The following is a 16,577-nucleotide window of genomic DNA, read 5'->3' as shown; positions in this document are numbered from 1 at the left end:
AAACCCTAAAGTCTGTCTTCATTTTCCAATCCAAATTCACTTTCTCTACTGCTTATAGGTTATTTTATTAACATACACAAATACTTAATAAATTGCAATGCCTTTTTTCTATTGAACAAATGTCTTTTGTTTCCCTATGTATATTTTATTTTTAATTGTTAAAACAGTTTATTTACCAATTTTACACACTATTGAGTTTATGTTAAAATAGTTTAGGATCTAGTTATCTAAATTAGTTGCACAAATCGTCTTTTCCTATCACCACCCTCCACATACAGTTATAACATAGCTGAGGATTAATTCTTTCATTAGTGTTCACGTTATTCTGATCTACATCTGAGCCAAGTGGTTTACCATAATTACGTGCCTTTTCTCTTGCAACTTTTTGTTTTCCTGGAGTTAAATCATGTCCTTTTTTAAAAAAGTATGTTTAGTATTAGCCAGAAATGCCCCAAGTGATCCTGCTAATTTTAACAGAATGGTCTGTGTAACAGTCCCAAAATTACAGTGGCTTTAGACAATACAAGTTTATTTCTTGCACATGTCACAACCCAATGGTATCAGCTGGGGTTTCTAGATCATGCAATCATTTGCACCACGCATTTCTTTCACCTAGAGGTTTTTATTAATGTCTTCTACTGCCTCAGAGCTCTGTACTGATTCTCTGTATTACCTGGACAGCAATAAGGAAAGAGAAAAGGCCTGGAGGATCTCATTAGTCATTTCAGGGGAATGGCCTGGAAGAGGCGTACTCACTCTTGCCCACATTTCAATGGCTAGAACTTAGTCCCATGCCTCCCCACCCACTAACCGCAGCTGTAGGGGGCTAAGAAATCTAATTCTTTAAGGTGCTCTGGGAAAAAGAGAAGAACATGGAATTTGATGCGCTCTTCTAGTATTCACTGCATAAACATTTATCAATATATTTTTCCAAATGTACATGTACATCTAATAATTGGTCATTTTCTTTTTTGCTATTCTATTCTTTTTCCCTTTTTTCTTGGACCATTTGTACTGCTACCATTCATTCATCTGCTTCTCTCTAGGCCTGCTTCAAAATTGTTCTGGAGAATTTATTATACTCTCTCATCTATTGAATCTACATTTCCTGGATTCTGTCTCTTCCTCTTTCATGATTTAGAAGCTTGTTTTGGGAGCCCTTCTTTGAAAGTTGTTCTTGAGAGATATATTTTTTGAGTCCTTGCATGTCTAAAGATGTCTTTAATCACAGTTGAATGACAGATTGTCTGGATATACAAATCTAAGTTCAAAGTCATTTCATTTTTTTAAAAAATTGAGCACATTCAAAGAATCTTTGGGATCCAGTATTATTCTTGAGATATTCAATGTAATTTTAATTATTTTCCTTTGTAAGTGATCTGCTTCATGTTTCTGGGAGATATTTTAGATTCTTCTCTTTATTCCTGAATATTTCTGATATTTCAGAACGATATGTCTTGTGTGTTTAATTAATTTTAAATGGTTTTTCTCCTGGACTTTTGAGATCATATGTTCATGGTCTTCATTTCTGGATTTGTTTGCACGTTTTCTTTTCTTATTTTTTCTCTGAATAGAGATAACTCTTTCTGGAAATTTCTGGGATTCCAATTGGAAATTTTTCTTTTTTTCTCCAATTTTTAATTTCTCCATCTTTTCTACTTTCTTGAATATTTTTTAAACTTCATCTTCCAACCCATCTATCAATTTTTTAAAAAATCTTGAGTATATTTTCAATTTCAAAAGTTTTATCTTGTATTGTATATAAATTTCTTTTTTATTCATTTTTTCTAAGAGCAGAGATAAAATGTGTGTGTTCAGTTCATCTTGTTGAACCACACATTACTCTAGTTTTCTCTCTCCAGAGGGTAACTGCTTATCTCCTGCTGGAGAAATTAAGCTAGGTTGAGCAGACGGAGGAATTTATGGTGGGTTGATTGCATAGCATGGGGGATTGAAACTTTGTGGCCAAGCATTCTCTCTGCAGACTTCTAACCAAATCCCTGTATTTACCCCAATACCAGGCCTCTTTCTATTATGGTATTTTGGCCTCTCAGGCCTGAGCTTCTAAGGGTTATGCAGAATTTGCTCCCTTCTTCTACCTAACCTTTCTTGCAGGCACATCTTGTATAAACTGGTCTGGTCTTCCAAATCAGTTACCAAGCCTCCACCTGATTCAGGGTCATCCCAAAATCCATTGCAGTGTATTTTGTCTGTTGGTATCTCTTTTATTTGTTTATTCTCTCCTTTTTAGTTGTCCTTAAGGGTTAATAACTTTTTAAAATTTTATTTACTCTACTGTTAGAGGAGTTTGGATAGGAGCGATGAAACACATATGATCAATTTACCATTTTTAACTGGAAGTCTCCCCATGTATATTTCTAAATCTGTTCACCTCTATGCTGCATTTATTGAATTATAATCCTGTGAAAGCAGAAATTATCTCTATTTAATTTGTGCTTCATGAACTCCAGGTACAGGCAGGCTTTTTTATTATAACACATGATGCTGTCACTTTGTGTTCACTGGTTTTCCGGTGATTTTTATGCTGCCCTAACTCTGCTTAAGCGGGCTTTACGAAGTGGCCATGCAACATTTCTCTGGTTGCCACCCACTGCCTGCTCCTCCTCAGCACCCCTCTTCCCACAGGGAAGAAACATTCCAGTGCTCTCAAGTAGCATCCCTGGGAAACTGATGGCTCAGAGCCCTCAAACCTGAAAGACAGGACTCTATGTGGCAAGTGACTCCAGGAGAGCTGTCCCTGCAGCTGCTGATTCTGGGAGTGCTGACACACTTGTCTGCAGACGGGTGACAAGGAAAGCAGACAATAAAAGTGTGCGTTAGATTTTCTCATGGCTGGAACTTTTTCTAGAAATATTGGGGTGGTGGGACAACACTGTAGTGATCACCGTGAACTCAGCGGTCAGGATCTGAGCTCTCCCTTTACTGCCCTTCACGACTCTGGGCAAATGGTTAGGACTTTCTCAACCTCAGTTTCCTCATCCTTAAAAGGGGAACAATAAAAATAAGAAGCGCCTTGCCGATTTCAAAATAATGTGAAAAACAAATGAGATGATCTCTGAGCAAAAACTTTCTAAATTTTAGTGCACATAGGAAATACACTATTAAGATCAATGTTAGTAAGTGAACACACAAACTAGGTAAACAAAACAGGTTATCATTTTATATCTCAAAGAAACATTTTAAATTAATAACGTGTTATATTCAGTGGAACAAATTCAAGGTCTTCATGTTTTTTCTTTTATCTCTAACCAGGCCAGCAAATACATACACACATCAGATACCGCTGATGGATGCAAATAAATATACCATCAAGATTCCTGGAATACATATTTTGAAAATTCACAACCTAAACCTCTAATACTTTCTCCTAGTAGATCAGAAATATATGTATATATGAACTGGATTGTGCCATGGGAGAATGGAGTAGATTAATTGCTACCAAAGTAATTACGACTAGCCAACACATACATAGAACTGACTGTGAGCCAGGCACTGTTTAATGCACTTAACTTGGATGAACTCATTTACTCACAGTAACCCTATGAAGACAATAATTATCAGTTATCCCCCATTTTAAAGATAAGCACACTGAGGCCCAGAACATAGAAACTTTGTGTTTTCCTAATAGAGCAGGCAGATTTCCCTGGGACACAGTGAGTCCTCCCTTTCCCCCCTTCTGCACTATTTTGTTTTATTTGTTGCTGCTCCTTCACCCCGCCTCATGACACTGCTGAAGGGGTTGGCCCCAAGCTGAGAAGGCCAGCGCCCCGAGAGCGGGTGAAACAGGCTGCTTATTGGTCACCAGCATGAATGCAAGCAACAGGTTTGAAGCTTTTTTATTTTCCTCACTGCTATTATATGTCACAAGCTTGTATTCTTACCTTCACTATCAGTCTGTAAACTAAGGATGTCAGTTTGTCTGCAATAAAACCCCAAGTGGGCCGGCCGGGGTCTCGGTCTGTTTTTATGGATGGATGAAGCTGAACTGTCTAGAGCAGGGCCTGCCTCATAGTCAGCACTTAGTACATCTTTGTTCAATGACTGTGTGTTTTCACTTATTCCATTTGCACTCCTAGCCTGCAGTGACTAACACGCTGATCTCTGATGTGACTTTAAGGAAGCACAATTAGGATGGCTCGTACTGATGAAAGTATTCATGTTAATACATCTTAACTTTAGGAATACTCATTTCTTTACAACTCCCCTTTTACTTCCTGTCTACAGTGACAGAGAGATTCCCTTGTAGAGAATGCAGTGCATTGGAAGATTTCCCCTCACCATGCCCTGGGTTTTTGAATAAGAGATGTCAGAGAAAACACAGAAAAACACACTTATAAAAATGAACTCATCGCTGGGGCTGGAAACCCCACAGTGTGGAGAATTTAACCAAAAGCCAAGTGTGTTTCTGCTTCCAGCGGTTGAGTCAGCAGCCAGCTTTGCCTGAGGTGAGCGCCTCACATCCGCGTTGGCCCTGGGAGACACGCCTTCTCCTCGCGCGGACCTTTCAGATCCGAGGCGGCTCCGGCCGGCTCCTGGGGGTGGTGCCAGCCGCCTGGCAGGGCCGGGGACCGACCGGTGGAGGAGCGATCCGGGGCCACAGGTCGGGAGCCGTCCCCGGCAAGGTCGCCTTGTGAAGCCCAGATCCCTGGCTGTCGCTGGTGTTGGAGCCCAGGAACCCAAGGGCCGCGGAAAGGGAAGGAAGCGGCTGTGCAACCTGACACCCAGCCCTCTCGGCCAAGGAAACTTCGCAGGCTGGTAAGTCGGGGAAGCCGGGCTGTTACTGCTGGAATGTGTGATCAGCCTTCCAGGGTATTCTCGGCTGCTGGCCTGCAAAAAAGGAAGTGAGACGTGGATGAGGAGCAGCAGGCCTGGAAAGAGGCGAGGGCGCCTGGCATCTGTGCTTTTGACGAGTCGGGGTCTGTGTGTGAGCGCGTTAGAGCTGCAGTTTCCAGCAGAAATCTTTGTGAAGTAGACGCTGATGTGCGTGCACAGCTGTCATCAGAAAACTAGCTGCCTGTCTTTGTTTATTTGGTATTTGCATATTAAACAGCTGGTTAGGACAAAAAAAAAAAAGGCACAGCGATACCTGTTTCCTCCTGTTTGCATCTCAAAAACAATCAAAATAATAATAATAATAATAATAATGCGACTAGAGTTGCATTTAAGAAGTGAATTAGTGAAGCAAGTCAGGCAAGTGATGGGATATTCTTTGCATTTCTTCAAGCTTTGTACTCGAGTAGATGAGAAATTTCTGTTTTCCAGTTTTTGCTGCATTCCTTACCATTCTGATCTAAGTGTGGAAGCTACTGGAGTGTGTGTGTGTGTGTGTGTGTGTTCTCCATTCAAGAGATCAGAATAAATTGGCCTCCAAGGTATTCCCACCCAATACATTATCTAATTAAGCATGTGAATTCTAATGAAACTGGTGAAATATAACTCATAAAAGCAGAAGTTTTGTTCCTAGCAAAAAGCTGTATTTGATTAAAGTCACCTCACCTGTACATGCTGCAGGTTCTTTCATTCAAGGTCTGAAATGAAGGGTACAAGGTTCCAGCTATTCAAATGGTACATCATTAAATTAAAAACAAATAATAGCATGTAATTTCAGGGTTACTAGCAACATAATTATTATTTTAATATATATACTAATGAATATTGATTTTGTTCTCATTAAAAGAAAAATGGGCACTGTTCCCAGCATTTAGCTCTCTCTGTACATACACATATTCAGTAATAAATAAATATATGTACTCATATGCATGATTTTATAGTTTTCAACTTTGAAAATTAACAAAGATGGACTTCAGCATTATATCCTAAGGCATTTAAGCTTACTGAATTCTCAAGCTTCTCTATAGTTCACATCATAATTATGAAGTGAGATCCAATCTTGTCTTATGCCATCCCCCCCCCAAATAGTTACTTTTCATACTTTGCTAGTAAAATCCTCCAGTTAGGTGGGATCAGCCCTTCTGGAAGACAAGAAGGGATTCTTGCGATGACCAAAGAAAGAGAAATCTTGATAGGTAATTTAAATATCAGTGAAGTTTTCTGGTTATGAAGAACTATGAACTTCTGTAGAATCTTACTATCATTGCTTTCAAAAGGAAAACAAAACATTTCAGACGAAACTGGATGAGCCTGTTCTCATAGTTGCCAAGAACGAATAAATAGAATATGTCAAATGTAAGCAAACCACAACTTTCTCATAGGCCATATCTGGAACAGACATATTTGACCTGGCAGAAAAGATATTCTAACACCAGTGGACTTCTCAGCTCCTAATACACCAAGTTATACTAAAATTATCTGCTGGTTTAAGAATTGCTTTTCATTTCTTTCACTCTTCTGGAAAAGTGGAAGTGAGCCTAAGTCCCAGGTGGTTCAGAACAGAAATCTGCTCCTTTCCTACCTTCATAATGGGAAATTTCTGGCTAGTTTCTTTGGTCTCTCGGTTCAATAGAACACAAAATTAGACCAACTATTCACGTAAAAGCTCTACTCATAATTAATCCAGTTTCTTGAGTTGATTCATCAAGGAACTGGTTGGTTAGCTAATAGTTCAGCTCTTAAGCAAGTAATTGCAATGTTGACATGGAAAACAATTACCATGAAAACAGACAGGGCAAACCCAGGTGTTTCCCATGAAGAATACATCACTTTCTAAAGATGGCTTTTGAAGGGAAATGATTTTTAATCCATTATTAGATGTATATGGAACTTCAATTTATTCCATCATGGTAGGAAGCAATGGCATCACTAAAGAATCATGAAAAACCTATTGTAAACCCCATATATGGAGTTGAGAGTATTGCTCAATTTGTTTTACGCAATTTGCAATCATTATTCATGTTCTCCAAATATTAATCTTTTCTCATCAGCTGCCCTTAAAATGAGGGAAACTTCTCTAGATCACCAGTAATGAGAATAAAATGCCTTTTAAAAAATAGCCAAAAAATTTTCAATAAATTGTCTTCTTAAACATCTGCTCAACTAGATGAGAGTAAAAGTATATTAAGATGCTTGTTCATTGAATAACAAGTATTTATTAATAGCATCATGCACTATTCTGGGCACTTTGTGTATAGAAGTAGACAAAGCAGTCAAAAATATCTGTCCCTATAGAGCTTTCATTTTACAAGGGTAGACAGAGAGTAAACAAGGTGTGCAAGTTAAATCAGGGTACATGAAAGTAGGGGCTAAGGAGAGACTAGAAAACAGAGGCGGAGCAAGTGCTGGTAACACTGGACAAGGGACATTTGGAAGTCGGGGTGGGTGCACAGGGAGAGCCTCACTGAGAAGAGGATATTTGCATATAGAGTTGAAGGAAGTAAGGGGGTGAGACAAGTGGATACAAAGAGAAAGAGAATTCCAGAATGAAGGAACAAAGAGCAGGGCATCTCCTAAGAAGAGCGAAGAAGGCTGTGTAGCTGGAGCAGAGGGAGTGAGCCTGAGAGAAGCAAGTAATGGGATCAGAGCAGTTATGGGACTTGGTCATGGAGAGCTTTGAGGGTCATAATCAGCATGGTGCCTTTTGATTTATATTCTGAATGATCTGAGGAGATACTATGATTTAGATACAATTTATCAGTGATCCACTCAACAAATGTTTACTGAGCACCCTATAGCCCTGGCTATCCTCTAAGCATGGTGGATACCCAAGGGCATTCCAAGAAGAATATATCACTTTATAAAGGGGCTCGGCCATTATGGCATTTACATTCTAGTGTGGAGAGATAGACCATGAGTAAATAAACAAATGATTTTGTACGTTCCAGTGATAGCTATTCAGGAAAAAAAAAATTAAGGGTAAAATAATGTGTGACTCAAGGAGACTCTGTGATCCAGTGATTGGGAAAAGCCTCAGGAGGGGTAACAATCTGCTTAAAAGATAACTCTATCTACCTTGAAGAAAATGGATTTCAGGGCGTCTAGAGCAGAAGTAGAGACCAGTTAAGAGGCTATTCCAGAGATGACAGTGGCATAGATAATTGTTGGAACAGTGGTCATGGAGTGAAGTAGATAGATTCTGGAAGTATCTATCTACTTGCTCTTGGATTAGATAAAAAGTGAGAAATACAGGAAGGGAAAGATCAAAATGATCACTAGGCTTTGTACTGAAGATACTGGGTGAAGCCGTTTCCTAGGATGGCTAATGCCAGGGGAGGAAGAGATTTGAAAGGGAAATTAGAGTTCACTTCCACCCATTTGAGGTCTTTTTAGGTATCCAACTGGAAATGTCCGTTTGGGCTTTTTGGTACGTGAATCTAGAGCAATTGGAAATCACAGCTGAATAGAGAAGCTTGGGATTCAACTGCCTATAGATGCTTCTTGGAGTCATGGTCTTGAGGGTATCACCTAGAGAGATAGGAGAGAGAAAAGTAGAGCACTAAGGTCTATTCTAGCATTTAGGGATCTAGAATAGAAGGAGCTGGTAAAAAAAAAAAAAACCGAGAAATAGGAGGCAGACCAGGAGAGGTGTAGTCGTGGAACTCAAACAAGAAAATATTTCAAGAAGAGAATGGCCAATTGTGTCCGATATTGCTGAGATGAGGAGGGAGATGGGGATGAAGCTGAAAGCATAGTATGAAGAAGAGTAAAGTCCAAAATGGGCCGAAGCTTACATAAAGGCTAAGGAGAGATAAAGATCTTTTAACATGTTTAGAGCAAAGTGGTGAATAAAGAACTGCCATGTCACTAGATGTGAGAGAAAGTAAGATCGCTCAACTTCTATTTTGCTGCCCTTTTCTTTTGTATAAAAGAAAGCAGTGTTTTGGGAGGGCCACGGTGGCTCAGCAGGCAGAGTTCTCGCCTGCCATGCCAGAGACCCGGGTTCGATTCCCGGTGCCTGCCCGTGCAAAAAAAAAAAAAATAGAAAACAGTGTTCAAAAATGGGAAAGGTTTAGCTAACACTAAAACAATTAAAATAAATCTGAGAAGTTGTTATGACTGAAAGTAACTTCTTTTAGTGGGAAAGAGTAATGGTGGGAAACAGCACTTGAGTTGAGAACTGAAGAATGTCTGGATACCCACCAGGTAAAGAGTTAGGAGAGAACACTCCAGCAGAGGGAAAAGGGTCTGCCAGTGCTAACCTAGGAAAGGTCTTAGGACACTAAAGGAGCTGATGGGGATGTTGAACTAAATGAGCTTCAAATTATATTCAAAGCTGTGATTCTAACAAATATAAGAATATAATTTGTTTGATATTTGATAGATATTCTAGATCGTGCATTAAGAAATGATGGTTAATATTTAGCTAATACAGTTGTAAAAATAGCAAAACAGATCAAAGTAAATTAAACTGTTAACTACCATATAAACCAAATGTTTAATACCCAGAAATGCAGTAGAAGTATTTTTAAGTAGGTAGAGTAGTCAAGGATACCAAGGCCTTTTGGGAACAAATTCAAAGGGGCAGATACAGATGTCGTAACTGGTGCTGTTTGAATCAAGCCATTAGGAGTCTATGACTGATCAAATACTGCTAGTACTGACAGCATAAAGCTGTGGGCATGGAGTTAAGTCTCCTTAACTTGATTTTCTACTGTATAAAATAAAAGGAATTGATTAATTATTTTAAGATCCTTATTGTGAAACACTTAAGATCCTTATTGTGAAAGTCTAAACCTGAATAACCTACAATTCTTGTTTCATATTTGGCTCCTTCTTTCTTGTTTTCTTTCCTCTCTTCCTTCCATTTATGTATCTATTCACCCATCTAGACAGATAGATAGATAGATAGATAGATAGATAGATAGATAGATAGATAAATAGATATGTAGATGTATATATGTAGATATACATGCAAATGTCTGAGGGAGGGAGAGAGATATGTAGACTACAAAAGAGAGAAAACTTTAATTTTAAAAGGTATAAGAAGAAGAACAAGACTTTATTTTTGTCTTTGTGTAGCACATACATTTATATTGATTCTGGTGAAATTGGGGTCAATCCAATCTGAATTTTTTGTTGCTTCTCTCCTTAACTTGTTCAGAAGAACAAAACTGTGCATCAAATCTGACCTGGGAGATACACAAGAACACAAATAATTTAAAAAAGCAAAATTGCTTTGAATTATATTTATCCATTCCAACTTAGGGAAGGCCCTCAGAGCCTGAGAAGTTTGTTAAAAGAATAACTTTTTGTCTATTATTCAAAGTATGTTATTCTCATTAACAAAAAATACTGTTGATAAAAATTTCTGGACATATGGGAATATTCAAATATGGAATGAGAGTAGATTTTTGAAGAAAGGGAAAAGTGTATCTTTTTGCTAAAATGAAAAAATAACATAGAAACATTTTCCAATGTCAAGAGTTGCCACATACTGAATAATGAATCTTAGTCTGACTTAGGCTCTACTTTTCTGAAGTTTCTGCCCAAATGCTTGGAAAGCAGGTGCAAAACAGCCCATTTAGTAAATTATTAATTCCCTGAATGAACTGAAGATAGATAACCACAACTAACTATATATAGAAACTGTCATTTCCAGTCCCTGCCTCCATTCCCACTCCACCCACATTCTATCCTAGACAGATATTCCTAAGCTTGGTCATATAATATCTGTTATCAAACTCTGACTTAGGGTTTTGAGATACAATGCCTCCATTGGATGCAAGGCTGGAAACAACACTGCAGGATATACCTTAGAAAAAAAAAGTCACTTTAGTGAAACCTTCTTGTATTCATAACTGTGAAAGTTACAATGTAATGATGCAGAGTTAAATAAGTAGGGTAAATAGGGAATCATAAAGAAAAGCTTATTCTTTCATCTTTAGTTGGAAATGGTATACTGGTTGTTGAAGACTACATAGTAGCAATAAAATGAAATGAACAACTTTCCAGTTGCTTTTCTCACAGGCCTTCACTAGGCCATTAGTAGGTACTACGGATTTTTAAATTTGCCTATATAATCTCTCCAAATCTCTTTAGTGTTTCACTTAGATACTAGAAAAACCAAGCAAGCAAAGTCAAATGCTTTCCTCATTAACCCTGATTCTGGATTCCTTTTTAATTTAGGAACCCCCTGTCCTGAGAGTTGACATACTTGGCAAATGGATAAAAGTCCTTCTGTTTGAAATCCTAATGCAGAGTATTCCTAGTTAAAGGTGAAATGAGATGAAAAATTGAGCGTACCTTTGCATATCCATAAGGGCAAGTTAAACGAGGCTGTGGGCTTGGTCTCCTCTGCAGACTTGGGGAAGGCCTGGCATTTATCTGTTTCCTGTGCAAGCTGTGAGAAAGTCAATGAACTCTATGTTTGGTTCTCTCTGCAAAAAAATAACTGAGTGGCTATGAAGATAAATTTCCCTTGAAGCATAATTGTCTCCTTTTGGTCCTCAGCAGTTTTTATGGTCAAGTATGTTTTTGACGATTCGGACTTCTTGAAGTTTTTCACTCTTTCAAAGTGTGTCTTGACTTTTAGAGTAGACTCATGTATGAGTGAGATCCAAGGAACCAGAAATCAGTTTCCTGCCCTTCAGTTCCTGGAAGGCATTGGATTTAGGGAGATTTTACTGAAATATAGCTATGAAATATAGGTCAGTTAGACTAGAGCAGTAGTGTTGAGTCTCAGAATCAATATAGTAACTATTCAAACCATGTATTTGAGGGTGTGGGATCAGAGGATTCCTTCAAAAGAAAAATGGAACCATGTATAATAAACTATATATTCAAAGAAAGGGGTTCTGTTTGCAGCACACTGTTCTATAATTGGTAGAAACCTTTTTATTTGTCTTACTCTTTGGGAATCCTGTTTTCAAAAGTGTGTAGAAATTAGAAATGCCACTTAGAGAGTTAAAGAACTAGCTCGAAACTGCTTTCTAGTTGATCTTTTCCACAGTAAGCCAATTCTTCTGCATAAATCACTTGATCCAAAAGATGCAAAGAACAAATCCAAGAAGTATTGACATTCCTTGGGCAGGACAAATTCTGCCTATTTTAAAAGAGTGTACAGTTTAGGGAAAATGTCAAGTTAGTCATATTAAAGTTAATGACATTATTTGTTACAATAAAAGATCTGCTCATCATGTTAAGCCTGATACTGGCAGTTTAATTTCTGGTACTATTTTTGTCTATCTGAATTTTCGCATTAAGAACAAATTCATTAATAACTATTATGTGTCACCATCATGCTTGGTACTGTGATTGTAAAGATGATAACACACAGGTCCTGCATGTGAAGAATTTAGAATCTCACGGGGTAGAGAGATATATGAAGGAGATAATATTAATATAATCTGATAAGATTCAAGTTAGTGGGTTGGGTGCAGAAGGGAAAATTCTGCTGTTGTGGTAGCAGAAGGGAAAATACATTTAAGGGATTTAAAACTATAGGGAGAATCAGTAGGCCAAGCACTTGATCTTGAGGCCTGCTCTTGTGAAGCTTATGTATTTAGCAGAGAAATTTAGCCTACCTATAGGTATGCCTAAGAGTCCCCTCCAGAGGACCTCTTTTGTTGCTCAAATGTGGCTTCACTCTCTCTAAGTCCAATTCTGCAAGACAAATCATTGCCCTCCCTGCTATGTGGGACATGACACCCAGGGGTGAAAATCTCCCTGGCGGTGTGGGAGATGACTCCCAGGGATGAGTCTTACCCTGGCACCATGGGATCAACAATTCCATCCTGACCAAAAGGAGGAAAATAAGTGTAACAAATAAAGTATCAGTGGCAGAGAGAGTTCAAATAGGGTCGAGAGGTTACTCTGAGGCCACTCTTATACAAGCCTCAGTCAAACATTGCTACCTATCATAGCTTTCCAAACCCTAACCAAAACCATTCCAGCCAATCCTAAAGAACACCTAGGACAATATATAAGATTCTACAAAGTTTCATTGTACTAGGGTAACTTTTCAGAAACCCACAACTTCCAAATGGGTCCCTGGACAAGATAAATCCTGAAACCCAGAGGGGCCAGTCTCTCCAGAACATCAGCTAGACCCATGTCCCTTCCCCATATTATAGACAGTCCCTTCTAAGGTTAGAATGGGCAAAACCCAAATATCCCTGAAAGAGTGGGATAGAAAGATTGAAGGTGATGGTGAAGTTTTACAGAGAAACTAGAGTTTAGCAAACGAGTGTGACTGCTGAATCATTATATTGGTATTTCTTTTGGTCTCTAGTATCTTAAAGCAGCTAGAAGTAAAAACCTAAAATTGCGGAATTGTAACCCATACCAAACTCTGAAATCTGTTCTACAACTAATGTGGCAATGTGATTTGAAATTTATTGCTTTTTTGTATATATTATTTTTCACAAAAAAAAAAAAAGGTTAATTGTGATGACTAAAAAAAAAATTATTCTTCTGGCCTCCAGTGTTCTGGAGCAGCTAAAAGTAAAAATCTGAGAGGATCGTACGGTTGCCCATGACAAACTCTGGGATCTGTCTTGTAACCACTTGTTGAAGAGTGCTCTGAAAACTATTGCTTTTTTCTTTCTTTGCTTTGTGTATATGCTTATTATACACTAAACATTTTTTTAAAAACTATAAGGCGAACAGTTAGGAGTAGGGAATAAAAAAAGAGCCTGTAATGAGTTCAGTGATGGTAAGGTTGGATAAAAGAAGTCAAGTTAGAGAAATAACTAGCAAGTGTGAGTTATTGACCAGGTATTGGATGAAAGGGGACATTTTTATAAAGGCTGTATTGCTGGCTTTAATGATAGAATAGATGGATGAACAGACAGAGAGAGGATGAAGCAAGTTGGGAGAGGGAGAAGAGGCATTCACTTTTGGACATACCTGTGCTGATTCAGTCAGATATGTCCAGAAGGAAAATGACTTCAGGAATTCGAACCGTCCGACAAATATCAGGCTGGTGATAGCAACTGAGAAATACTGGCCTGCAGGTGATGGCGCAAATCAGTTAGACCAAATGCCATCTCCCGGAGACTTTGGAAAGAGGCAGGATTTGTAGCCATAAAATAGAACTGATGATCTCCTTTCTTTTTGGTAACCACTGATTTGTTTTAGCTATTAATGATATTTAAGTTCTGGGAAGGATGTAAGGAAAATATAAGATTATGTGCCTAATTGTATAAGTATTTGTCACTACTGTTATTGCCATAATTGTTGTTAAAGTAGAGGGAATTCTTTAGAAGATCTTCTGGCTCCCTGCCATTCTCCATCACAGGTATTTCTGATTAGTAAACAATTAGCATGTGACATACTACATGCCTCCTGAATTCTAGGTGTGCAAAACTTTCTTTGCTGGGAACACATCATTTGAGATACCTAGTTCCAAACAAGTATTTTTCTCATAAAAGCTCCTTGTAGTATGTCCATAACCTAGTTATTTATGCTGTGATGATTATAGAGAAGAAAAATCCTAAAAAATATTTAAATGACTCATCTGTGAGTTAGATATATAATCCGTGTCTACAAAAATCCCAGTCAAGACTTCTAATTGGAACCATGTTGACTTTAATCCTCTTATTCATTGTTCATTCAAGCATTTGGTTACTTCCATTATTCAGGAAGCTATTATCCAACTGTGAATCTTTTAGATTATCCCCCTCCAGAAATTCATCAATATTTCACATACCGTTAGGAAAGATCAGTGTGGGGTTTTTTTTGTTTTTGTTTTGAGTTATAGAGAAATTGACATTATGGGCCCAGATCTCCTATTTTACAGAGTACTGGTACTTGTGTGAGTATGTAATATTTATAATGCCGAAAAAGGAATTCAACTTATGAACATTTGTGAATACTACAAGTGATGTCTGTTTGATATCATTGTCAAAGGTGAAAACCTGCATTGATATAAAACCTGTAACTGAAGACTGACAATACATGCTGTCCTCCTCAGCTTTGAAATAGTATCACCTAATGAATACATTCATTGAATGTACCGATTTTCACATCTGGATCATTGAGTAAAATAAGTTTGAAAACTTGGCTTTAAATAGAACAATTTTGCAAATTCTGCTTTTTCTTAATATTCATTACTGTTTGGAATACTTTTCCACATATAAATTGTTAAGCTTTAGGATATTCATAGAATGTATATGCCAAAGCATGACAGATATCAAAGAGGACTGAAGTAAACCAACATTTCTCCCACTCTGGCCAAAATGTTTCTGAGTCTAGTTTCATTAAACACAATTTCCAAAGTTGGCCTAAGGAACCAACTGAATGGATAATCCAGGCAACAATTCAGGACTTCCCCAACCCAGAAGATCCCAAAGAAAAGAATATATAAAGGCAGAAGTAAAGTTTTAATCTATTATTTGATATTATTTATCTATTACCTGCCGATACTGAGAGCATATCTTAAATGCCAGCCCTAATCAAGGAAAGTGTAAAGAATAGACTGGATATTGAACAATAATTTATTGTTTCAGTAGCAAATATAATTTCATCCCTATAACTTTAAAATTATCTTCTTCAATTTGATCTGAAATGAACTGATATTAGAATCAAAGAAGGAAGAGATATTTATTTGTATGATATCTATCCCAGTGATGACTTTCCAGAGCTACATTTATTCTGTACCAATGTGGTGTCAATGTGTAAGACCAAAATATTACGAATAGTTTCTTTGGCCATGAAACTTAATTATAGAAAAAACAAAATGTTTTTTTGGTCGATTTTTCAGGTGAATGATGTATCCTTGTTTCATTTACTTAATGGGAAATAATGAAGATTTTAATAAGGCTACGCATTTCCCAAGGCCCCTGACCTCCCATCTGGGCAAATAATTTAATTAGGAGCTTACTTAATCATACATGTAAGATTATCCGCTTCAGTCTTTTTTCTCTTTGACATTCTCTAGAGGTGGAGCAAAGAATTTGTTTAAAAAAGACAACTCTTGGGTAAATTAGATTTTTCTCAGGACTTTCTCTAAAAACCCACTTTGCTTCTTCTCCAATACTTGGTACCATTGTGTTGCTCCCAAGTTAGAAAATTGAAGACTTGTTGACCAGTCTTTCTGGTGAATTAGTTTCTGCTGAAGTAGCAATGACTGACAATAGCTTAGTGAACTATACTCTTCCCAGTAAGCATATTTGGTTTTTTTAACACGTGGCAAAAACCTGAAGGTATGTCTAATGCTAGAAGTTCTAGGCTCAAGAATAGAGTTGTAGGGAACGATCTGAGGCAAAGAGAACTTTAGTCCCAGTCAAAACAGTAATTTTTGGTTTCCTGTTTGTGGGATGACCATTATAATTATATGTACGTAAATACAGATGATGAGCTGACAGACCCTGTGTTAAGTCTGTAGACTAAAGCAGTAGGAACTGATTAACCAGCCTAAGCATTTTCCCACCAGGAATGGTGGCATTTTTCTATGCCAACCTCAGCCAACTGCTAGGGTAAGTGGCAGGCTTGTAAATAACTGAAAGGTCCCCAAACACATCTACAATTGTAAACGAAATGGCCAATCTCATAGAGACATGAGAGCAGAAGATCTCTCAGTTGATTGTACATTGGTAATTTTAAAGTGATCCCTAATACCATTTTGCCCTGAGTTGTTACCTTCAGAAATAGATACCAATATACTATTCAGTCCAATTTCCAGCCTGCCTGCCTAGGGAAACACTTATTACATAAAATAGAAT

General features: G+C 37.8%; 1 protein-coding gene across 1 annotated transcript in view; it reads left to right on the top strand.

Annotated features, from left to right (window-relative positions):
• The first annotated feature begins 3,793 nt into the window (after nucleotides 1-3,793).
• Nucleotides 3,794-16,577, top strand: part of RAB27B (RAB27B, member RAS oncogene family) — a 60,029-nt gene continuing 47,245 nt past the window's right edge. Inside the window, exons 1-2 of the mRNA XM_077135423.1 lie at nucleotides 3,794-3,844; nucleotides 4,246-4,776. The gene's annotated coding sequence lies outside the window, so the exon portion shown is untranslated. The remainder of the gene's footprint in view (nucleotides 3,845-4,245; nucleotides 4,777-16,577) is intronic.

The sequence above is a fragment of the Tamandua tetradactyla genome, chromosome 18 (genome assembly GCF_023851605.1).
Source record: "Tamandua tetradactyla isolate mTamTet1 chromosome 18, mTamTet1.pri, whole genome shotgun sequence".
NCBI classification, from domain to species: domain Eukaryota; kingdom Metazoa; phylum Chordata; class Mammalia; order Pilosa; family Myrmecophagidae; genus Tamandua; species Tamandua tetradactyla.
Note: the sequence above shows the minus strand (reverse complement) of the source record. Positions and strands in the feature narration are given on the sequence as shown.